The sequence below is a fragment of the Pseudorasbora parva genome, chromosome 20 (genome assembly GCF_024679245.1).
Source record: "Pseudorasbora parva isolate DD20220531a chromosome 20, ASM2467924v1, whole genome shotgun sequence".
Taxonomy (NCBI): Eukaryota; Metazoa; Chordata; class Actinopteri; order Cypriniformes; family Gobionidae; genus Pseudorasbora; species Pseudorasbora parva.
The window spans coordinates 43,004,959-43,028,640 of record NC_090191.1 but is presented as its reverse complement, the minus strand read 5'-3'; the positions used below and the strand labels follow the sequence as shown (position 1 = coordinate 43,028,640).

The window sequence follows — 23,682 nt, the reverse complement described above, 5'->3', positions numbered from 1 at the left end:
TAAGGATTAGGGATGAAAAAGGCGACAGGATTAAGACAAACATGCGCCAAGCGTTATTTTCCTGCATAGCTTGTACCTCAACCCACCCTTTCCTCTGTACCTCGATCTGACGCTTTATTTTGTCGTTGAATTTACTTCAAATGTGCTCTTTAATGCAATAAAGCACTTGAGCGAAAGAAAAGCGACTCTCTTGCCAATGTTCTTTGGCCACATTTCCCTCTTTATCTCTCTTTTCATCACATGTTTGGAGAGATTTTTGTTCCAGTGATCTTGGGATGTACAGGATCACATTTGGACTTTTTGCAATCTTTGGATTTTCTGTTCAGTTTTTTTGGTCTCATTCTTTGGCAAGATCAAGTAAAATGAATAAAATGGAAACTATAACCGCATATGTTACAGCATTTTTCCATTTAGAGGATTATGTGTGAACAGAAGCCGTTGTCAAAATGATCTGGAAACCAAGACGCGTGACAGAATTACTCAGTCGAAAGTCTTGATTATCAACTTTAGGGATTCCCAATGTTCATTGTGAGACGAATCCCTTTGAACTTTTTCATTAAAGGGGACCTGTTAAGCAAAATTCACTTTTAAAATTCTGTGTGTGTAAAAAAAACAGCCTGTAATGGTAAAAATCCACCCAATACCCAATACTACCCAATATACAAACCAATCACAACAGACTGGGCCATCTGACCAATCAGAGCAGAGTAGACCAATCACAACAGACTGGGCCACTTGACCTATCAGAGCAGAGTAGACCAATCACAACAGACTGAGCCATCTGACCAATCAGAGCAGAGTAGACCAATCACAACAGACTGAGCCACCTGACCAATTAGTGTAGAATAGACCAATCACAACAGACTGGACCACCTGATCAATCAGAGCAGAGTAGACCAATCACAACAGACTGGGCCATCTGACCAATCAGAGCAGAGTAGACCAATCACAACAGACTGAGCCACCTGACCAATCAGTGTAGAATAGACCAATCACAACAGACTGGACCACCTGATCAATCAGAGCAGAGTAGACCAATCACAACAGACTGGGCCACCTGACCAATCAGAGCAGAGTAGACCAATCACAACAGACTGGACCACCTGATCAATCAGAGCAGAGTAGACCAATCACAACAGACTGGGCCACCTGACCAATTAGAGCAGAGTAGACCAATCACAACAGACTGGGCCACCTGACCAATCAGTGTAGAATAGACCAATCACAACAGACTGGACCACCTGATCAATCAGAGCAGAGTAGACCAATCACAACAGACTGGGCCATCTGACCAATCAGAGCAGAGTAGACCAATCACAACAGACTGGGCCATCTGACCAATCAGAGCAGAGTAGACCAATCACAACAGACTGGGCCATCTGACCAATCATAGCAGAGTAGACCAATCACAACAGACTGGGCCATCTGACCAATCAGAGCAGAGTAGACCAATCACAACAGACTGGGCCACCTGACCTATCAGAGCAGAGTAGACCAATCACAACAGACTGAGCCATCTGACCAATCAGAGCAGAGTAGACCAATCACAACAGACTGGGCCACCTGACCAATCAGAGCAGAGTAGACCAATCACAACAGACTGGGCCATCTGACCAATCAGAGCAGAGTAGACCAATCACAACAGACTGGGCCACCTGACCTATCAGAGCAGAGTAGACCAACCACAACAGACTGAGCCATCTGACCAATCAGAGCAGAGTAGACCAATCACAACAGACTGGGCCACCTGACCTATCAGAGCAGAGTAGACCAATCTCAACAGACTGAGCCATCTGACCAATCAGAGCAGAGTAGACCAATCACAACAGACTGGGCCATTTGAGACCAATCAGAGCAGAGTAGACCAATCACAACAGACTGGGCCATCTGACCAATCAGAGCAGAGTAGACCAATCACAACAGACTGGGCCACCTGACCAATCAGAGCAGAGTAGACCAATCACAACAGACTGGGCCATCTGACCAATCAGAGCAGAGTAGACCAATCACAACAGACTGGGCCACCTGACCTATCAGAGCAGAGTAGACCAATCACAACAGACTGAGCCATCTGACCAATCAGAGCAGAGTAGACCAATCACAACAGACTGGGCCATCTGACCAATCAGAGCAGAGTAGACCAATCACAACAGACTGGGCCACCTGACCAATCAGTGTAGAATAGACCAATCACAACAGACTGGACCACCTGATCAATCAGAGCAGAGTAGACCAATCACAACAGACTGGGCCATCTGACCAATCAGAGCAGAGTAGACCAATCACAACAGACTGGGCCATCTGACCAATCAGAGCAGAGTAGACCAATCACAACAGACTGGGCCATCTGACCAATCATAGCAGAGTAGACCAATCACAACAGACTGGGCCATCTGACCAATCAGAGCAGAGTAGACCAATCACAACAGACTGGGCCACCTGACCTATCAGAGCGGAGTAGACCAATCACAACAGACTGAGCCATCTGACCAATCAGAGCAGAGTAGACCAATCACAACAGACTGGGCCACCTGACCAATCAGAGCAGAGTAGACCAATCACAACAGACTGGGCCATCTGACCAATCAGAGCAGAGTAGACCAATCACAACAGACTGGGCCACCTGACCTATCAGAGCAGAGTAGACCAATCACAACAGACTGAGCCATCTGACCAATCAGAGCAGAGTAGACCAATCACAACAGACTGGGCCACCTGACCTATCAGAGCAGAGTAGACCAATCTCAACAGACTGAGCCATCTGACCAATCAGAGCAGAGTAGACCAATCACAACAGACTGGGCCACCTGACCTATCAGAGCAGAGTAGACCAATCACAACAGACTGGGCCATCTGACCAATCAGAGCAGAGTAGACCAATCACAACAGACTGGGCCACCTGACCTATCAGAGCAGAGTAGACCAATCACAACAGACTGAGCCATCTGACCAATCAGAGCAGAGTAGACCAATCACAACAGACTGAGCCATCTGACCTATCAGAGCAGAGTAGACCAATCACAACAGACTGGGCCATCTGACCAATCAGAGCAGAGTAGACCAATCACAACAGACTGGGCCACCTGACCTATCAGAGCAGAGTAGACCAATCACAACAGACTGGGCCATCTGACCAATCAGAGCAGAGTAGACCAATCACAACAGACTGGGCCACCTGACCTATCAGAGCAGAGTAGACCAATCACAACAGACTGGGCCACCTGACCTATCAGAGCAGAGTAGACCAATCACAACAGACTGGGCCACCTGACCTATCAGAGCAGAGTAGACCAATCACAACAGACTGGGCCATCTGACCAATCAGAGCAGAGTAGACCAATCACAACAGACTGGGCCATCTGACCAATCAGAGCAGAGTAGACCAATCACAACAGACTGGGCCACCTGACCTATCAGAGCAGAGTAGACCAATCACAACAGACTGGGCCATCTGACCAATCAGAGCAGAGTAGACCAATCACAACAGACTGGGCCACCTGACCTATCAGAGCAGAGTAGACCAATCACAACAGACTGGGCCACCTGACCAATCAGTGTAGAATAGACCAATCACAACAGACTGGGCCACCTGACCAATCAGAGCAGAGTAGACCAATCACAACAGACTGGGCCACCTGACCAATCAGAGCAGAGTAGACCAATCACAACAGACTGGGCCATCTGACCAATCAGAGCAGAGTAGACCAATCACAACAGACTGGGCCACCTGACCAATTAGAGCAGAGTAGACCAATCACAACAGACTGGGCCATCTGACCAATCAGAGCAGAGTAGACCAATCACAACAGACTGGGCCATCTGACCAATCAGAGCAGAGTAGCAGTGGTAGCGGGTCAAAGCGTTCTCAAGTATAAATATGAAGCTGTAATGCATGCAAGTGATTTTGAAATAATATTTAATGTCGCGATAGTCAATAAATCAATTAATTGCACAATAAAAAAAATTGGCTGGATAATTGTTCCGGCCGCGACAATTTCCATTTGCATGCTTGTTTGTTTTCCCCGCCTCTCTCGCTGACTGCGCGGCCCGTCCGATTGATGAGGAGTTTAAACTCATCATGCAGGAGACGTCAGGCTCAGCCAGATTCGTCTGGAACTCGAATCATGCCTTCGGTTGCGGAGCCGCGCGCAAATTGTAAAAATGTGACGTGCACAGCACCAAGCGAAACGGGGTCTCACGCACTCCGCGTCAACGTCAGTTTTGCCGCGCGCTCTTGCAGACGCGTCGAGTATAAACGAGGCTTAAAGCTCCACTGAAGTTGGCGGTTTCATAAATGCGAGTTAATTCTTCAGGTCAGTCTGTGTGTGCTAAAGGCTCATGAGTTCCTGTAGAGATAGCGATACACATTCTCCTTTCTTTCCCAAATAAAGGAAAAGCACGTCATCAACGTCTTCTCTCGCTGTATCAAAATATCCCTTTCCTCAGAGATGGTCAAGCTCAGTTCGTGCATGATTACATGATATAACAATTTTTTTTAATGCTGTATCCTAAATTGTGGATAATTAAGCGATATATCATGTGCCCAAGTACATTTCTGGAGTGTTAACGATTAAAAGAAAAAAACAACAAGAACCGAAAACCGTGATCCGAACCGAGCCGTGGGTTTTGTGAACCGTGCCGCTCCTGATATGCTCCTGAAACACAATCATCCGTTGCAGTTTTCATCCATGTTATTTATTGTTTTTAGTTTTTATTCAAGTGCATTTTTTGTAAACAGACTGAGAGTCCATTGCTTTAATTTTTTTGGGTTGTTTTGTTCATTTAATGTGGATATTTAAAATGTTTTCAGTCTTAAATAGTCTTTAGAAATAAAAGTTTATTGATCTTTGAAAAGGTGTACCTGCATTATTATGCCATTATCATTATTTTAGATGAAAATGGTCTCAGAACAACAATATTGTTTATCACAATAATTTCTTGGCCAATTTAGTGTTGATATCATTGTAAGACTACTAACAATACAAGGATTTATTAAAACTTACTTTGATTAATGTTTGTTTTATGCCTTTATAATCTCAGAAGTGTGACTTTATATCTCAGAAGTGTGACTTTATATCTCAGAAGTGTGACTTTATATCTCAGAAGTGTGACTTTATATCTCAGAAGTGTGACTTTATATCACGCAATTGTGAGGAAAAAATGTCAGAATTCTGAAATAAAAAGTCGCAATTGCTCTTTTAATTGTTTTATTTAGTGGTGGAAACAGGCTTCCATACTCTTTACCTCGACTTCTTCACACTTTGCATCTTCCCGTCTGAATGAGCAGGCGTCTGTCCTCCATCATCCCTCCATCCTTCATCCCTCCATCCAGATGAAAGGCTCCAGCATTCATTCCTGAAGTCAAGGCTCTGCTTGTGTGGTCCCTCCGGCAGGAGCGACGTAATGCTGCTGTCACCCGGAGCCCAGCGTGTGTGTGTGTGTGTGTGTAGACCCGCTCTCACTGATGGCTGATGGTCTTTTTCCACCTGAGAGGATCATGGGTGTTTATTGTTCAGCAGAATTGGGAGCATATTTCAGCTCGTTGTGCTGAGTGAAGATTTCACTCACTGTCCTCTTCTAGTAGGTGCAGGGTTTTATCTGCGATCTGTCGTCGCTTATATTCAAATGATCCATTTTGATGTTGCTGGCCATGAGGTGTAATGGTTATAATTAATGAGAAGCACATGCACGCTGAGGTATTAAAACAGATGGTTTAGAGGATCTTCACTGGGGCCGGCGAGCGTCACGGTATGTCGGGTAAATGGATGACAATTCCTGAAAGAAACAAAAAGAGAGTTAGAAATCATGCAAAATCTTCACAATTGTTTCTAAACATTTCTACAATAGTGTTAATACACTTAATTCCAGTGCTGTAAAAGTGTACTACGTAAATAAAGCTTGATCAATATCATCGGGTAACAAGAAGGAATAATATAAATCATGTCATATTTTACAACCCAAAATCAAAATATGATTTTGATTGCAATTTTAATTGCAACCTTATTTTCATGACAATTAAACCTTTTTTTTTTATCTCAATCTCATGTCTGAGGTAAACATAATATAATTGTTGAATAAAAAGTTAAAAGCGTACTACGCTTTACGAAGCCATTGTACAAAAGTTATTGGATTATGCACTTTTCGTGTTTGAAAAGACGTCGTCGTTACGCAAATAGCCAATGAGCGGGGTTGTGGGCGGGGCAACACGTGCAGCTCCTTACCGGTCTAGGCTTATCACGTGCCTGCCGCGCAAAAGAAGCCCGCGGGATTGCCGCGCCAAATATCAACTCGTACTCAAAAACATACAAATGTAATAGTTTTACCTAATATTATAAACATTTAATCTTCGTAGTGTACGGTTTTAATGAGGAAAAACCAAAAGCAGGTACAGCAAGTGTATCGAGCGTTTTCCCATTCGTGTCAGGCTTTAAATAAAGATATTTAACACCCACCGCGATGATGTTTTTTTATTTGACACTGTTTAAACTTATCTACTATCGTTTAGGATTAAAATCGAGATGTTATGTGAACTTTTCCCCCATATGTCCTACCTTTAAAACGCGTTAAATGGTGAGAGGCACGACCCCCGACGGAGCGCTTCGGCTGTTGTGTACGCGCATGCGCAGTAGCGCCGTATATCATTTAATACTTCAAAATAAAACGAAATGTTGTTGTGTGCCACGCAATTTTTTTTATTGTATACCATCCATAAATAAAATACTTATCTTGTGTATTATTAAAATATAACTTACATATAATTATAATACCTTATGTATTTTCTTCTTTTTTTTTTCCTCAGTGATTGAGATATATTGGTTTTATCCAGAGAGAGAGAGAGCTGGGTAGAAGTAATGATGTGTAGCCTTGACTGTAAAGGAAAACTTTTGGAAAAAAGACGTAATGCACCAGAGGAGAGTTTGCCATGAATGCTCACTTTGAGCGGAGGTTTTTCCCTCTTTGATGGACTCGGTGATTCAGGAGGGGAGAAGATGAACTGAACTCCACTTGGGTGGAGTGTGCAAGCAGTGTTTTTTTATTTGGATGATGTCAGTGTTCTAGGATTGCTGGCACAGTGGCTCCACTTCCAATGCCACTTCGGAATGCCAATTCTCTGATTCCAAAAACACCTAAAATGAGTCAAAAATTAACATGGAATGTGGTATATAGCGTCAGGGGCCAACTTGGAAAAAAAAATATTGTTGATGTAGTCATTGAGAAGTGGCATTCGCAATTATAAAGTCACCATGAAATCAAAATTTACCACTTTTTTTATTTTTATTGAATATTATTATAAATTATTCATTGGTCCCTCCCTCTTGCAGCGACATCTGTTCTCTGAAGACGGGGCAACCTGTCACTCACATCAGATCCACCAATAGCAAACCACAACCATCCAATCAATTCCCCACAGACACAATCAAACCCCGCCCTACATTTGTTCTTGTTTGAGATGCGTTTCACTCCGATATACGGCAAAATAGGGAAGACATTTAGTGCAACTTCCATTTCATGCCGACTGTAATTGTGAGTAATTTATTGTAAATTCAGCATTTTGGTGCACACTGTCAAATCAAGTCTCCTTCGTTTATACAGCGCTTTTTACAATACAGATCGTCTCAAAGCAATTTTACAGTGATAATAGGAAATTAATGGAAGAGAGGTTGTTTTGGCTGTACAGCAGATCTAGAAAAAAGTTTTTTATTTATTAATTTCTGTTGTAAATTTGTATTATTTACTTCGGGGCCACAATATCAAAAGCTGCTCGCCAAACTCACAATATTTCAAATCTGCAAAATCTGTCATGAACTGTCCCATAAATATTGTTTCTTATGCTCAAATAGCATTAAAAAGCTTTAAACGCGAGTCTCAGATTTCTATGGGAACCGGAGCTTCTAACTGCAGCTGCAGTGACGCACTGACTTTACTGATCAGCGATTGGCTCTTTAACTTTAGAAGGCGGGACTATTCCGCCATATTGCGCTCTGCAGTCTCTCTCATTCATGACTAATAGCAGTGAACCTTCTTTCTATATCTTTATTCTTTGTCACCACCTACTGGTGTAATCATGTAATATAGCAAACAAACCAGTGGATGATCTTTTAAAAGATTAAAACCAGAAACAAACTGAAATAATCTTTTGGCTTGAGATTATGTGTTCCTAATACATCTGAGCGTTTCTCCTAGACATTCAGTCTGCATGGCACTTCATTTCAGGAGAACAAAACTCAACAGAACTCAAGCACACGTGCAGACCAGATCGGTTTTAAGTTCAAGGTCAACCTATTAAGCTATGATGTCTGCGGTATCATCAACACTGTACTGACAATGTTATAATCTTATATATCACAGTAGTTACCCGGGGAACAATCACATCATTGATAGAAACCTCATAGAGTCACGCTGCGGGTCCCATTAAAGTGAGAATATTAAATTGCTGGTTATCAAATGACTGGCAATTAGTCAGAATTACCAGTTCAATTTGTTACCAGTCCTTCACCAAATTGCTCCCAGGTATCTCTATTTTCAGCACTTACTGTAACTGTGTGTATAAAATTCAAATCAAATGTATTTGTATAGAGCTCGCCTTCTTCCCATAGTGCATCCTGGGGCCATGTGTTCCCCAGGTAAGCCACACACACACCCGGCCATCCACGTGATGTAGAAGAACACGTGATTCCTCAGACCAGGCCACCTTCTTCCATCGCTCCGTGGTCCAGTTCTGATGCTCACGTGCCACTGTTGGTGCTTTCGGCGGGGTCAGGGGTCAGAGGTCACCCTGACTGGTCCATACGCCTCAAACTGAGCTGCTCTGTGTATTCTGACAGCTTTCTATCAGAACCAGCATTAACTTCTGGAGCAGTTTGAGCTCCAGTAGCTCGTCTGTTTGATCGGACCCCACGGGCCAGCCTTCGCTCCCCACGGTCATCAATGAGCCTTGGCCGCCCATGACCCTGTGGCCGGTTCTCCACTGGTCCTTCCTTGGAGCACTTTTGATAGATACTGACCACTGCAGACCGGGAACAGCCCACAAGAGCTGCAGTTTTGGAGATGCTCTGACCCAGTCGTCTAGCCGTCACAATCTGGCCAAACTCGCTCAAATCCTTACGCTTGCCCATTTCTCCTGCTTCACACACATCAACTCTGAGGACTAAATGTTCACTTGCTCCCTAATATATCCCACCCACTAACAGGAGCCGTGAGGAAGGTTCTATATATGAAGTGTCTGACGAAACCCTTTAAGGTTCTATATAGAAACTTTCCATCTAAGAGTGACGACTTTATATATCACTGGCTAAATTTTTTGATGATATAAAACAGCCTTTCTTTCTCTGTGGTGTTTAATCTGCAACTACCGACATCTGATATTCTGCCTTTTCAACGACTGTCATAACATGTCAAACGAGTTGAAAACGCTAAATAACAGAATTGGTTTCAGTACCTTAATCAATCATCTGAGTTTGGAACGTGACGTCTGGTGTTTTAGAGGGTGTTTGGTCCGTTTTGGCTAGTACGATGAAAACGTTAATTCTGAATGTTCTCTAAATGTTTCAAAGAGGTGGTTCCGTGTTTTTATTCTAGGCTTGGTTGTGTTTATGAGGCGAAGTATAAAGCTTGGAACATACTCTGCAAGAACAAAGACATTTGTTCGTTTTCTCAAGGTGGCAAGAACAAGAACAAAGTTCGTTCTGGTATTACGTTCCATACTTAACGAGAAAACCGGGTGCCGATCATCTGCGTTTCTCCACATTAGCCACGCCCACATTAAATGTCTGACCAATCACACAATAGTTCTCGGACACCAGAAAAGAAAAATGTTCTGCTCAGGTTATGTGTCGAGAACAAGCTGCGAGAACTCCCAAACCAGGGCTGCGTGAACAAAATGACGCCATTTTGTTTTTGCAGCCCTGGGAGCGAGAACTTTTTTCTCTGTTCTTGCGCAGTATGTCTTAATACATTTTTTTTTTCTTCTATTCTCCCTTTATTCCACACCGCTGTCTGTCCTCTGAACGGCTCGTTTGCTTCCTGCTTCTCTGAAGCCCCTCCCTCTGAAAAACCCAATGGTCTTAGATTGGTCAGATGGCCAAATGTAGTTTCCTGTGTTTTTATTGGCTGAAGTGCCAAGCACAGGTTAAGGCCACGCCCCGGTTAAGGCCACGCCCCTTCCCATTACGGGCAGAAGTCACATCTGCGGAGACTAGCGAGGGTTTATGATGTCACCAACCCAGGAAGAAGCTCGTTGTAGTCCAAACCGGCCATTTTTGTAGGCAATAAACTGCCGTAACTTTAAAAGATAATATCTCCGTTTGCAGTGAACTTTCAGCGCTGTAACTTTGCAGAGACTGTTTATGCTCAAGCAGCGACATTACACACTAACTAAAGTTACAAAAGTCACATCGCATGCAGACACCCCTTTAAAAAACAATTTTTCTTGGTTATGCGGATGTTAAGGGAACATTATGTTAGTTTTGAATGTTTTACTGATATCAAGTTTTCCAGCTGCACTGATGTCATGAAATCATCGCATGAAGCGAATGAGGAATTGCATTTGACTCCGTCTATCAGAGCCTGTTCCTTTCGGCACTGATAGTTTGGCCCATCTGAGACCTGACAGCGATGAGGAGATGTTAACAAGCGAAATCGGATGATTCCCAGATGTGAGTGCTTGGGGAGATAAATTACCTTCAGCATAATTTGGCACTAGCTCCAGGTTCCTCTCTGATTTCCCCCATCCATGCCAATCCCTCAGGTACCCCGATCTCAGAACCCAAAAACAAACACCTTTGAGCTCAGCGCGGGTTTCTTCTTTTACCCCTGTTGACGTGTTCGGCCGCCTCGGGGGAGTTTTGTGGTCTCTGAAACAAAGCAGCTCACACATCTCCTCACTTTCTGAGTGTACAGGAAACTCTTGCTCGCGCCGTACGCTTTGAAACCAGGACCTCCCAATATACGTGCCAAATGATTCGCAGAAGCAGCGCTTTGAGCAAACTATATGTCTGAGATGCCAGACTCTTAATAAAAGTCATTCATTATGTAACATCGTCGGCCCGCCCTGAATCATATGTCTATCTGTGAGAAAGGTCTTTCTGTCATTGTTTTCACCAGGCGATGCATGTATGAGCTGCTCAGTCTTGCCAAAAGGGGCGCTATAATTTGGAGGCTTGTTTCCACCACGGCATTAAAAAAAAGACAAATGTAATTGTGGCTTCCTCTCACAATTCAGAAGTTTGTATCCCATAATTCCTTCTTTTTTCAAAGATTTTCAAGTTTATATCCCACAATTCCTTCTTTTTTCAAAGATTTTCAAGTTTATGTCCCGCAATTCCTTCTTTTTTCAAAGATTTTCAAGTTTATATCCCATAATTCCTTCGTTTTTCAAAGATTTTCCGCAATTCCTTCTTTTTTCAAAGATTTTCAAGTTTATATCCCATAATTCCTTCTTTTTTCAAAGATTTTCAAGTTTATATCCCATAATTCCTTCTTTTTTCAAACATTTTCAAGTTTATATCCCGCAATTCCTTCTTTTTTCAAAGATTTTCAAGTTTATGTCCCGCAATTCCTTCTTTTTTCAAAGATTTTCAAGTTTATGTCCCGCAATTCCTTCTTTTTTCAAAGATTTTCAAGTTTATATCCCACAATTCCTTCTTTTTTCAAAGATTTTCAAGTTTATATCCCACAATTCCTTCTTTTTTCAAAGATTTTCAAGTTTATGTCCCGCAATTCCTTCTTTTTTCAAAGATTTTCAAGTTTATATCCCACAATTCCTTCTTTTTTCAAAGATTTTCAAGTTTATATCCCATAATTCCTTCTTTTTTCAAAGATTTTCAAGTTTATGTCCCGCAATTCCTTCTTTTTTCAAAGATTTTCAAGTTTATGTCCCGCAATTCCTTCTTTTTTCAAAGATTTTCAAGTTTATATCCCGCAATTCCTTCTTTTTTCAAAGATTTTCAAGTTTATATCCCGCAATTCCTTCTTTTTTCAAAGATTTTCAAGTTTGTATCCCATAATTCCTTCTTTTTTCAAAGATTTTCAAGTTTATGTCCCGCAATTCCTTCTTTTTTCAAAGATTTTCAAGTTTATATCCCACAATTCCTTCTTTTTTTCAAAGATTTTCAAGTTTATATCCCATAATTCCTTCTTTTTTCAAAGATTTTCAAGTTTATATCCCGCAATTCCTTCTTTTTTCAAAGATTTTCAAGTTTATATCCCGCAATTCCTTCTTTTTTCAAAGATTTTCAAGTTTATATCCCGCAATTCCTTCTTTTTTCAAAGATTTTCAAGTTTATATCCCATAATTCCTTCTTTTTTCAAAGATTTTCAAGTTTATATCACACAATTACTTCTTTTTTCAAAGATTTTCAAGTTTATATCACACAATTACTTCTTTTTTCAAAGAATTAAGTTTATATCCCGCAATTCCTTCTTTTTTCAAAGATTTTCAAGTTTATATCCCATATCTCTTTTTCTCAATTTTAAGTTTATATACTACAATTCTTAATTTCTTTAGCCCACCAAGTTGCCATTTCTGACCGAAATATACAATGCATCAGCAGTTTGATTATAAAGAGAAAGTGCAAAAGTGACTCTGAAATGTTGATGAACCTTCATTGTGCTGTAACTTTAAAAACCAATATGTTGTTTTACTTGTAACTTCCATAAACAATTTGACTTATGTTAGTTCACTGCAAAAAAAGCTTTTTTTACTCAGTATTTTTGTATGTTGAAGACATCTTAGAGTTTTTAGACTAGAAACAAGACAAAAATACTAAGTAAGAAAAGCCTTTTTTGCAGTGTGTGTGTCACATTGAACGCACTGGCCCAATGCTGCTCAAGACAGAAAAGGACAAAAACAAGTGGTGTGTGAAATATTTAAGTATAATTAGAAGAACAACTCACATTTCCAGCGGAAAAGACCTGCGACGCGCAGCACAGTCAGGGGCCGCGCTGTACAAATTCATTTTTCAGAGGGAAACCATGTTTCCCCCTAAAGTACATTATACATGTACTGTGTGCTTACGGTGGTTAACCAAAGGCTTCAAATTGTTTTCTCAAATCACACAGTGTCCAAGTGAAACGAATGAGGCGCTCTACATACATCTGGCTGCTCTTTTCAATTACCAAGCCATCCAATTCCACCTCGGCTTGCGTGCAGAAAAAAAAAATCAGATATGGGTTTATACGAAAGTTGAGCCATCAGCTTATTATTAGGGTGTGAATTTACAGTCATCACTTACAATTAGTGGTCTTGGTTAACATTTGGTCAGCATGTTTTAATTTGTGACGAGATGAGAGTTGACAAGCTGGATGAGTGTTTTATTTAAGTACATTATCAGGTGTTAAATGTCAATGTGTGTCCTGTGCCGATGTCCTGTCCTTCTCCATCACGGCCTGCTGTTTGAAAAGAGCAACACACACTTACTGTGTTCATTAATCACCTCCTTAATCAACTTAAGCATCACAACCGGCTGCTGAGACATCACTAACATCTTATACATAGAGAGAGAGAGAGATAAATCAAAGCACTAGGCATGCAGACGCTTCACATTTGTGAAAGAATGGGTCACTCTCAGGAACTCAAGCGTGATAGGTTAGGTTGTGCAATAAATCCTGAGATTTCCTCACTACTATATATTCCACGCTCAACTGTTAGTGGGATCAGAACAAAGTGGAAGCCATTGGGAACAACAGCAACTCAGCCACGAAGTGTTCAATCCTCCACGAAGTGTTAAAGAGTCAACAGCTCCAGACCTCCAGACTTCTGTGGTCTTCAGATGAGCTCAAGAACAGCGGAGAGAGCTTCATGGAATGGGTTTCCATGGCCGAGCAGCTCATCCAAGCCTTACATCACCAAGAGCAATGCAAAGCGTGGGATGCAGTGGAGTAAAGCAGCCGCCACTGGACTCTAGAGCAGTGACGTGTTCTCTGAGCGACCAATCACGCTTCAGTCTGACAATCCCATGGACGAGTCTGGGTTTGGCCGTCGCCAGGAGAACGGGACTTGCCTGACTGCATTGTGAAAGTGTAAAGTTTGGTGGAGGGGGGATTATGGGGTGAGGTTGTTTTTCAGGGCTTGGCCTCTTAGTTCCAGTGAAAGGAACTCTTAATGCTTCACCAAGACATTCTGGACAATTAATGCTCCCAACTTTGTGGGATCAGTTTGATCATATGAGATATATCATTTACGTAGATGCCTAATGATGCATCTAATATATATATATATATATGATCGCACCGGTATTTTGACCTTCTTCAGCGGAAGTAATGGCTCTGGGAATACTAGATAAGATTCATCTAATATGAGGTAAAAAATAAAATAAAATAATGTTGTGTTACGCTCGTTTCGTTTCAATGTGTCGCCACGAGCCACAGGTAGGCCTGTTACGATAACATTTTGCTGGACGATAAATTGGCCAAGAAATTATTGCGATTAACGATAATATTATCGTTCTGAGTGATAATGGCATAATAATGCAGGTACACTTTTTTCAAAGATCAATAAACTTTTATTTCTAAAGACTATTTAACACTGAAAACGGAAAACATTTAAAATATCAATAAATAAACATTAATCAATAAATCATTACAATAAATGAACAAAAGACCAAAAACAATAAATAAAATGGATGAAAACTGCAACGGATGAGGAGCATATTAGGGGCGGCACAGTTCACAAAACCCTCGGTTCGGTTCTGTACGGTTCTTGTTTTTGTTTTTTCTTTTAATCGTTAACACTCCAGAAATGTACTTCAGCACATGATATATCGCTTAATTATCCACAATTTAGGATACAGCATTAAAAAAAAGTTATATCTTGTAATCATGCACAAACTGAGCTTGACCATCTCTGAGGAAAGGGATATTTTGATACAGCGAGAGAAGACGTTGATGACGTGCTTTTCCTTTATTTGGGAAAGAAAGGAGAATGTGTATCGCTATCTCTACAGGAACTCATGAGCCTTTAGCACACACAGACTGACCTGAAGAATTAACTCACATTTATCAAACCGCCAACTTCAGTGTCGCTTTAAGCCTCGTTTATACTCGACGCGTCCGCACGAGCGCACCTCGTTTCGCATGGCGGTGTGCACGTCAAATTTTGTACGTTTTCCTGCGGCTACGCAACCGAAGAAGAACGAGTTCAGGCAGGGCCGGCCCTGACCAATTTGCTGCCCTAGGCAAGATTTTACTTGGTGCCCCTTGTATCAAGGTTTTTATATGTTGGTTGTGTTTTTATAATTTTTAAAATAAAAATAAACACACACACACACACACACACACACACACACACACACACACACATGTCTGGTTCACTATCTTTGTGGGGACTCTCCATAGACGTAATGGTTTTTATACCGTACAAACCGTATTTTCTATCCCCCTACACTGCCCCATCACACACACACACACACACACACACACACACACACACACACACACACACACACACACACACACACACACACACAAACCTACCCATCACAGGAAACATTCTGCATTTTTACTTTCTCAAAGAAACGTATCCTGTATGATTTATAAGCCTTTTGAAAAGTGGGGACCGGGTCACTTTTCAATGAGCCGGTTGAAAAGTGACTACTAGGCCTATCAGCTATTACTATCCTTATGGGGACATTTGGTCCCCACAAAGTAATATAAACAAGGACACACACATACACACACACACAAACACACATATACAAAAATGTGTGTATATCCTCCACTAAACTATGCATGCTCATGTTTTCACCATGAATTAAACTTTTTAAGAAATTGTTATACTTAGTGTGCATTTTATTTTATTTTTTAGCTATTTTATATAAACCTGTATATAAATATCATTACTAATTTCAGAAAATAAATTTTACAAATGCTTTTAAAATCCCCTTATAATTGCACAACTGAGTAAAAACTTTAGGCTATTAAAAAAAAATATATATATATGTTTATAAAAAATTGACGTAAATTTTAACAGATTCTGATCATCCAGAACAGCTCCTTACATAAAGTTTAAGATAAAAATAACTGGAATTAATCAGCAAACATTCATATTTAGATAATGCATTTAGATAAACTGTTCATTCATTTCATCACTTTACCTCTGTCTTCATCCCCTTATTCCTTTATATTCCTGTATCAGAGGGCTTCTGTCTTTTTGACACATTGGCCATCCGTCATGAATAATTAGGCAACTTTCCACCTTTCACTGGCGCGAGCAAACAAGCAGATTCCTGTCTGTTAGATGCGCGAGAGGCGACGCGACAACAAATTCCCAATGTTAAACTGATCGCGCGTTCAATATGGGACACACTAAAGCACTCGCTGGGCAGGAGGAGATTGATGCGATGGTCTTTTGGTGGATTGATGAGGTTTTTTTTTTTGGTAATATTTCCAATTAATATTAATAAAAAGTAGCAGTAATAAAACCAGAAAAATCACTCATTTTGGCGCCCCTATGGACGAGTGGCGCCCCTAGCATTTGCCTATTCCGCCTATGCCACGGGCCGGCCCTGAGTTCAGGCGAATCTGAATGAGCATTACGTCTCATAACACCGGCACCCGGTCTACACGTCGAGTATAAACATCTTCCAGAACGAGCCGCGCAGTCAACGAGAGAGACGAGGATAACAAACAAGCATGCAAATGGAAATTATCGCGGCCGGAAACAATGATCGAGCTCATTTTTTCAATTGTGCGATTAATTGATTTATTGACTATCGCGACAGGCCTAGCCTCAGGGTTTAATATGGACTCGTATGTCGGTGTGTTTTTTACTCTCACAGAAATACACCCCATTCACACGCATTATACGAGCAACGGCTGAGTTAAAAATCTTCATTTGTGTTCTCCTGAAGAAACAAACACACCGACATCTCGGACGCCCTGCAGATAAACAGCACAGGCTCATTTATGGCTGAACGATCCCTTTAAGTGATCATACACACAACAGAAGATAAACGAGGGGAAAACCTCCGACGTGGAGATATACGGTCGGCATCTCTGAGCTCCGGTGGGTTTCTGAATCACTCCAGATGACTAATGACGACTTTCCGTAGCATTTACAAACCCTGTATTCATTTTAGAAAGCTTCAGATCATTGATGGAGTTTGACAACTGAACTCTTAATGAACTACGAGAGTCGGCTGAAGGACTTCCTCTTCCCATCACGCCGCTGTCGAATCGGGTTAATGACGCCATCGCTTCTCACCGTTTAATTAACACACAAGCTGTGACTGACCTTTCAGCTTCTCCACTTTAATAAACATCAGAAATATATTAATTAAGCCTCTCTGTTTACTAAACGCTCAGCTTCATAATGTTCTGCTCAAGCAATCCTGTATCAAACACTTAAACGTGTGGGGGTTTTTTTTTGGGGGGGGGGGGGGGGTAATGACTGCTGACATGTCAAAGATAATCCAAAGATTTAAACAATAGTTAGAAAAAAAATCTCCATAATATTTCCATCCATTTGGATTATACACTGAAAAAAAAATATTTAGAAAACAAGTTGCCTGGTTGCCTTAAAATAAAAAAAATGTCAATGAACTCAAAATTTTGAGTTAATACAATGAACATTTTTTGAGATTCGACAACCTTTATTAAAATATTATTAAAATATTTTGTAAGCATGATTGTGATTGTGTGTTTTATTTCTGATGACGCAGCCAAATTGTGCTATTTTCATGATTTATCAAATATTTTATGTGGTTCAGATCCAATAATATTTTGAGTTTCTATTTATTAAACAAATTTCCTTCATTGTATCAACTCACATTTGTAATTTTAATAAACTCAAAATTAAGGCAACCAGGTTACTCACTTTTTTAAGTTAAACCAACACTTTTTTTTTTTACAGTGCACAGTTATAACCCTCTCGTGCTGCTCAAACATGACCGAAAATGTTATTTAAATTAAATGAATCTACTATATTTTAGTTTGATTAAGTTTTTAAATGTAATATTTTTAGGTGATTTTATGGCATTGAATTATATTATACACTGTAATAAATAAATAAATAAATAAATAAATAAATAAATAAATAAATAAATAAATAAATAAAGTGTGTTGGTTTAACTTAAAAAATGTAACTTGCCTTAAAATATAAAGTGAGTTTGTTGAAATTCAAAATTTGAGTTAATACAATGAACACTGATAACAATTACTCTGTGGTGAAGTAAATTAGATTAAAAAAAAAGGTAATTTCTACAAGAAAACAATAGGCAAGAATTAAAAAAGGAAGTAAATTTGACGTTAGTACTTAATTCAAGCTGTAGAAATTAAAGCGTAAATGTCAACGTTATAAAAAGAAGTAAAACTACTCCTAGTGTTCCCATCATGCACTTGGGTTTGAATAATTAGGTTGATTTTTCACCGTTTTCACAGTTTTATCTTCGCTTTGTTTGTTAGGTTTAGTAATTTGCCATTTTGTGACATTTGGAGTTCATTTATACTCAAAATGACACTCAAAAATTAACCATTAAATGTTGTATACTAAGTATTAAGGTCTCTATTATGTTAATATGTTGTCCACACAATGTCTATTGTGACGACTATATATGATGTTGAATATAATGTATAATGATGTAATGGGGGGATATTTGTGGGACCTAATAATAATAATAATAAATATAGCTGCAAGCAGCCATTACCGGGGCCGAGCGCAACAAAAGCAAACAAGGACGCTCACAGCAGACCAACTGCAAAAACGGTGAAGACATTTGGAGACAATTTTAAGCAAAAATGTTGAAACCCCACATTAACACATTGAGTTTTATAGAGCCGATTTCATGTGTGTTTAATTATAGCGCCACCAAGAGGCACAATCATACCAATTTTTGTGTGTGTCCTCGGAGTGAGCCCATATGTGTGTGTGAATTTTGGTGAAAATATCATTTTGTTTTAGAGTTATGGACATTTATGTGAAAAAAACATAAGAAATGACTGACATGTGACTTTGATTGGATTTTGCTACCCCTTACTATCACTATTTGGACATTTGGTCTTTAACTTTTAGCTATCGACCTGTCTTCGAAGCAGGCTCGGTTTGATTATGAAGCACCCAAACTCTCGTTTTGGTCTGAATCGCAAATGAACGCTGGATGCAATTCAAGTATAACCGCGTTTGCATGAAATTGCAGGTCATTTCCAGCGCACTTAAAGGCCTCAGTTTGACCCCTCCACGAAAAACAGGTTAGTTATGTGTGTAATTGAGTTTTAAAATGACGCAGAGAGGAACAATCAAATGCACGCTGAAACAAAGAGGCCGTTCAGGAGGCCGAATAACCCATCATGAGTCCTGTCACCGAGATCCAAAACCCATTACGCTCTCCCCGAGCATTCGGTAATGGCCTGAGAAAGAGCTCGGAGTATGTTTCAGATTAACCAGTTTGCAGATAAAACTTATCGCCATGTTCCCTTTCCTCCCGTTTGGCTTTTAGCAAAAAGAAAAGCAATGTTTTGTGAACTGCACCGGCGGATTGTGTTGCATGTAAATGTCTTACAGAAATATCACGGCTTTCTTTATTCAATGGAGCGTTTATGCAGCCAGCCCACACACACACACACACACACACACACACACACACACACACACACACACGTGAACGCCAGGTGTTCGCCTTACACTTTCAGACTAAAGATATGGCCATCAAATCAGGGCGAAGGTCACCCACACACACATATTCACTCGCTTCTGAAAACTACATCAGCACAAAGTCATGGAAACACACATTAATGCACTTTTGTTTGTCCCTTTTAAAAGCACAAAAGCACATTTACAGACTGAAGAGATTTACAGGCCACGTTTATTATATTGTGGCAGCATATTATTATTATTAGTGCCATGCTTTGTTTGCTAGAAGTGTTCTTTGTGTGACATGGCATTAGTTAAAGCATCTTGGAGAAACACAGCACGTACACTTAGAACTATGGAAAAGTTTGGCTTGAGAGAGACACAACAGAGCGTTTGAAAAAAGCTTTAACAGCTTTAAGTTTTACGCTTTTAAGTCATTTTAAGATATAATTTTTCGATATAGACAGACAGACAGACAGACAGACAGACGAATCAATGAAACTTTGAATCAATGAGGCTTTGAATCAATGAGGCTTTGAATTAATGACGCTTTCAATCAATGAATTATGGAGGCTTTGAATCAATGAAGCTTTGAATCAATGAATTACGGAGGCTTTGAATCAATGAAGCTTTGAATCAATGAAGCTTTGAATCAATGAAGCTTTGAATCAATGAATCAATGTAGCTTTGAAGCTTTGAATCAATGACGCTTTCAATCAATGAATTACAGAGGCTTTGAATCAATGAAGCTTTAAATCAATGAATCAATGTAGCTTTGAAGCTTTGAATCAACGACGCTTTCAATCAATGAATTATGGAGGCTTTGAATCAATGAAGCTTTGAATCAATGAGGCTTTGAATCAATGACGCTTTCATTCAATGAATTGTGGAAGGTTTGGAATAAATGAAGCTTTGAATCAATGAATTATGGAGGCTTTGAAACAATGACATTTTGAATCAATGACGCTTTCAATCAATGAAACTTTGAATCAATGACGCTTTTAATCAATGAAGCTTTGTTGTCAATGACGCTTTGAATCAATGACGCTTTGAATCAATGACGCTTTGAATCAATGAAGCTTTGAATCAATGACGCTTTGAATCAATGAATTACAGAGGCTTTGAAACAATGACATTTTGAATCAATGACGCTTTCAATCAATGAAGCTTTGAATCAATGAAGCTTTGAATCAATGACGCTTAGAATCAATGACGCTTTGAATCAATGACGCTTTGAATCAATGACGCTCTGAATCAATGAAGCTTTGAATCAATGACGCTTTCAATCAATGAATTACGGAAGCTTTGAAACAATGACATTTTGAATCAATGACGCTTTCAATCAATGACGCTTTGAATAAATGACGCTTTGAATCAATGACGCTTTGAATCAATGACGCTTTGAATCAATGACGCTTTGAATCAATGACGCTTTGAATCAATGAAGCTTTGAATCAATGACGTTTTGAATCAATGACGCTTTCAATCAATGAATTACGGAAGCTTTGAAACAATGACATTTTGAATCAATGACGCTTTCAATCAATGAAACTTTGAATCAATGGCGCTTTTAATCAATGAAGCTTTGTTGTCAATGACGCTTTGAATCAATGACGCTTTGAATCAATGACGCTCTGAATCAATGAAGCTTTGAATCAATGACGCTTTCAATCAATGAATTACGGAAGCTTTGAAACAATGACATTTTGAATCAATGACGCTTTCAATCAATGAAGCTTTGAATCAATGACGCTTTGAATCAATGACGCTTTGAATCAATGACGCTTTGAATCAATGACGCTTTGAATCAATGACGCTTTGAATCAATGACGCTTTGAATCAATGACGCTTTGAATCAATGACGCTTTGAATCAATGACGCTTAGAATCAATGACGCTTAGAATCAATGACGCTTAGAATCAATGACGCTTTAAATCAATGACGCTTTGAATCAATGACGCTTTGAATCAATGACGCTTTGAATCAATGACGCTTAGAATCAATGACGCTTAGAATCAATGACGCTTAGAATCAATGACGCTTAGAATCAATGACGCTTTAAATCAATGACGCTTTGAATCAATGACGCTTTGAATCAATGACGCTTTGAATCAATGACGCTTTGAATCAATGACGCTTTAAATCAATGAAGCTTTCAATCAATGAAGCTTTCAATCAATGAAGCTTTCAATCAATGAAGCTTTCAATCAATGAAGCTTTCAATCAATGAAGCTTTCAATCAATGAAGCTTTGAATTACTGAATCAAGTTGCAGTTTCAAAGCTCCTGTGCATTCACAGCTCCACACAGTGCCGTGTAAAAGTGTATATCCAACAAGAACGAAGCAAAAAAATACGTCCAATGACATCAGGTGAACACACACTCTCTTGTAGAATTAAAACAAGGCGATTTCGATCCGCCCTGTAATTCACACCCTGTCCTGTGAATCTGATAATTACCTTTAAAACACCCCAAACCTAAAGTATGTGTGATCCCTGCAAACTCTGGACCGCACGAGATGACAGAGGGCTGACAAATGTAAAAACTGACCTACTTTAAGACACTGCTGCTAAAAATGGATCCTGGCTTGTTTTTGCAGACTTCCTGTGGTCAAATCTTCTGGAACGCTGTGCAAACACTTGTTATTCAGCTCTAGTACATCAGCGCCTGTCTGCTTTACACATCACGCTCTGGATCATGCTCGGTAATAGAGCGTTCTGTCTTTAATAATAATGTTCTCAAAACATTTGTTATTTGCATGAAACACAAATATGCATGAAATTGAGTTTATTAGTGTAAAAAAATTGTAATCCAAGCTGATTTTTCCATGCAATGAAACAGCAATGTAAATATAGCTGCGAGCAACAACACAGGGGACCAAACTGCAAAAATTGGCATTTGGAGACGATTTTCAGGTTTAAAAACCCATGAATTTAATGAGCCTCATTCATGAAACGTTCGTAAATATTAAATGGACCGAAAACTCTCACAAACACTTCGTATACTACGGATTCGGTAGTTAAACGTGTGTATGTTATGAATTCCAAACATGCGTAAATATCATTCATAATTAGCATAATCTCCAGCCAAGAGTTACAACGATGACAATTACGTACCCAGGAGCACTGGAATCTTCTGGCTTGGCTTCTCAGTTTGGGGTCCAATATTGACTAATTGGCCATATGCATAGCAATAAATATTCAATTATCGTCTTTTCCACCAAACACGCTCTTCTGAAAATGGCCAGCTGGTGGCGCTTGAAAGTGCTTTGCAAGAGATACTTAGGTTGCTATGATACAGAACATCCATGGCAGCAACACGTTACTAGCATCTCATTTTGAAGAATATTACTGAATATAAAAATGCAGTAAAAAGCACAAGTGGGATGATTGGTCGGTGTGGTATTTGTCCCGTCCCTCCTCTACTGTGATTGGACAGCCGGGTAAAAAGTGAAGTGAGAAGTGCTGCCTATCATCCAAAGTTAAACAGAAAAAAAGAGGGCAAATCAACTCTCAAATCAATCTCAAATATTATTATGGTACATAGTGCATCAAAATTCAATGTCATCAGTTTGCCTTAATTAAAACACAGAACGTTCAAATGTTTTACGCACTGTTTACACGTGGTATGGAGCAGGTGTACATTTCTTGATTCAAAAAAATTACGCTAGAGTGGCTTTATAAAAAAATTCGTCCTGTCATGAATGAGTTGTATAAAGACAATTTCATGTTTTGTTCAATTATAGCGCCACCAGGTGGCACAGTCCCAACACTTTTTGTGAGTGCCCCCATACGCACGCGTGTCAAATTTGGTGAAAAGTGAGTTTTTTATGAGACATTTGTATTTATCAGCATATAAAAAATAACCCACACCCGACTTTGATTGCATTCTAGTGCCACTTCCTATCAAAATTTGACATTTAATCAATCCGTTATGATTTTGATTTTCCTGCTGTGGTTTTGTCTTGATCGGACTAATGGTTTTGAAGATATTCGTGGAAGTTGTTTAAAAGCTAAATCACAACGTTGAAAAAAAAACCTAGCATGTTTGGTATCGTTGGACTCGGCAAGGAGTCAGGAATCTAATGATATGTGAATCCCATGAAAATAAGTCAACCAC

At 39.8% G+C, this 23,682-nt stretch overlaps 1 protein-coding gene across 9 annotated transcripts in view; it reads right to left on the bottom strand.

Moving 5' to 3' along the window:
- Positions 1 to 23,682, bottom strand: part of pthlha (parathyroid hormone-like hormone a) — a 235,193-nt gene that overhangs the window by 177,603 nt on the left and 33,908 nt on the right. For 8 of the 9 annotated variants that reach the window (XM_067428459.1, XM_067428465.1, XM_067428460.1 and 5 more), the window contains exon 4: positions 5,245 to 5,775. The gene's annotated coding sequence lies outside the window, so the exon portion shown is untranslated. Of the gene's footprint in view, positions 1 to 5,244; positions 5,776 to 6,551; positions 6,609 to 23,682 lie in introns of those variants that run through there. The other variant, XM_067428462.1, reaches the window with a different exon arrangement.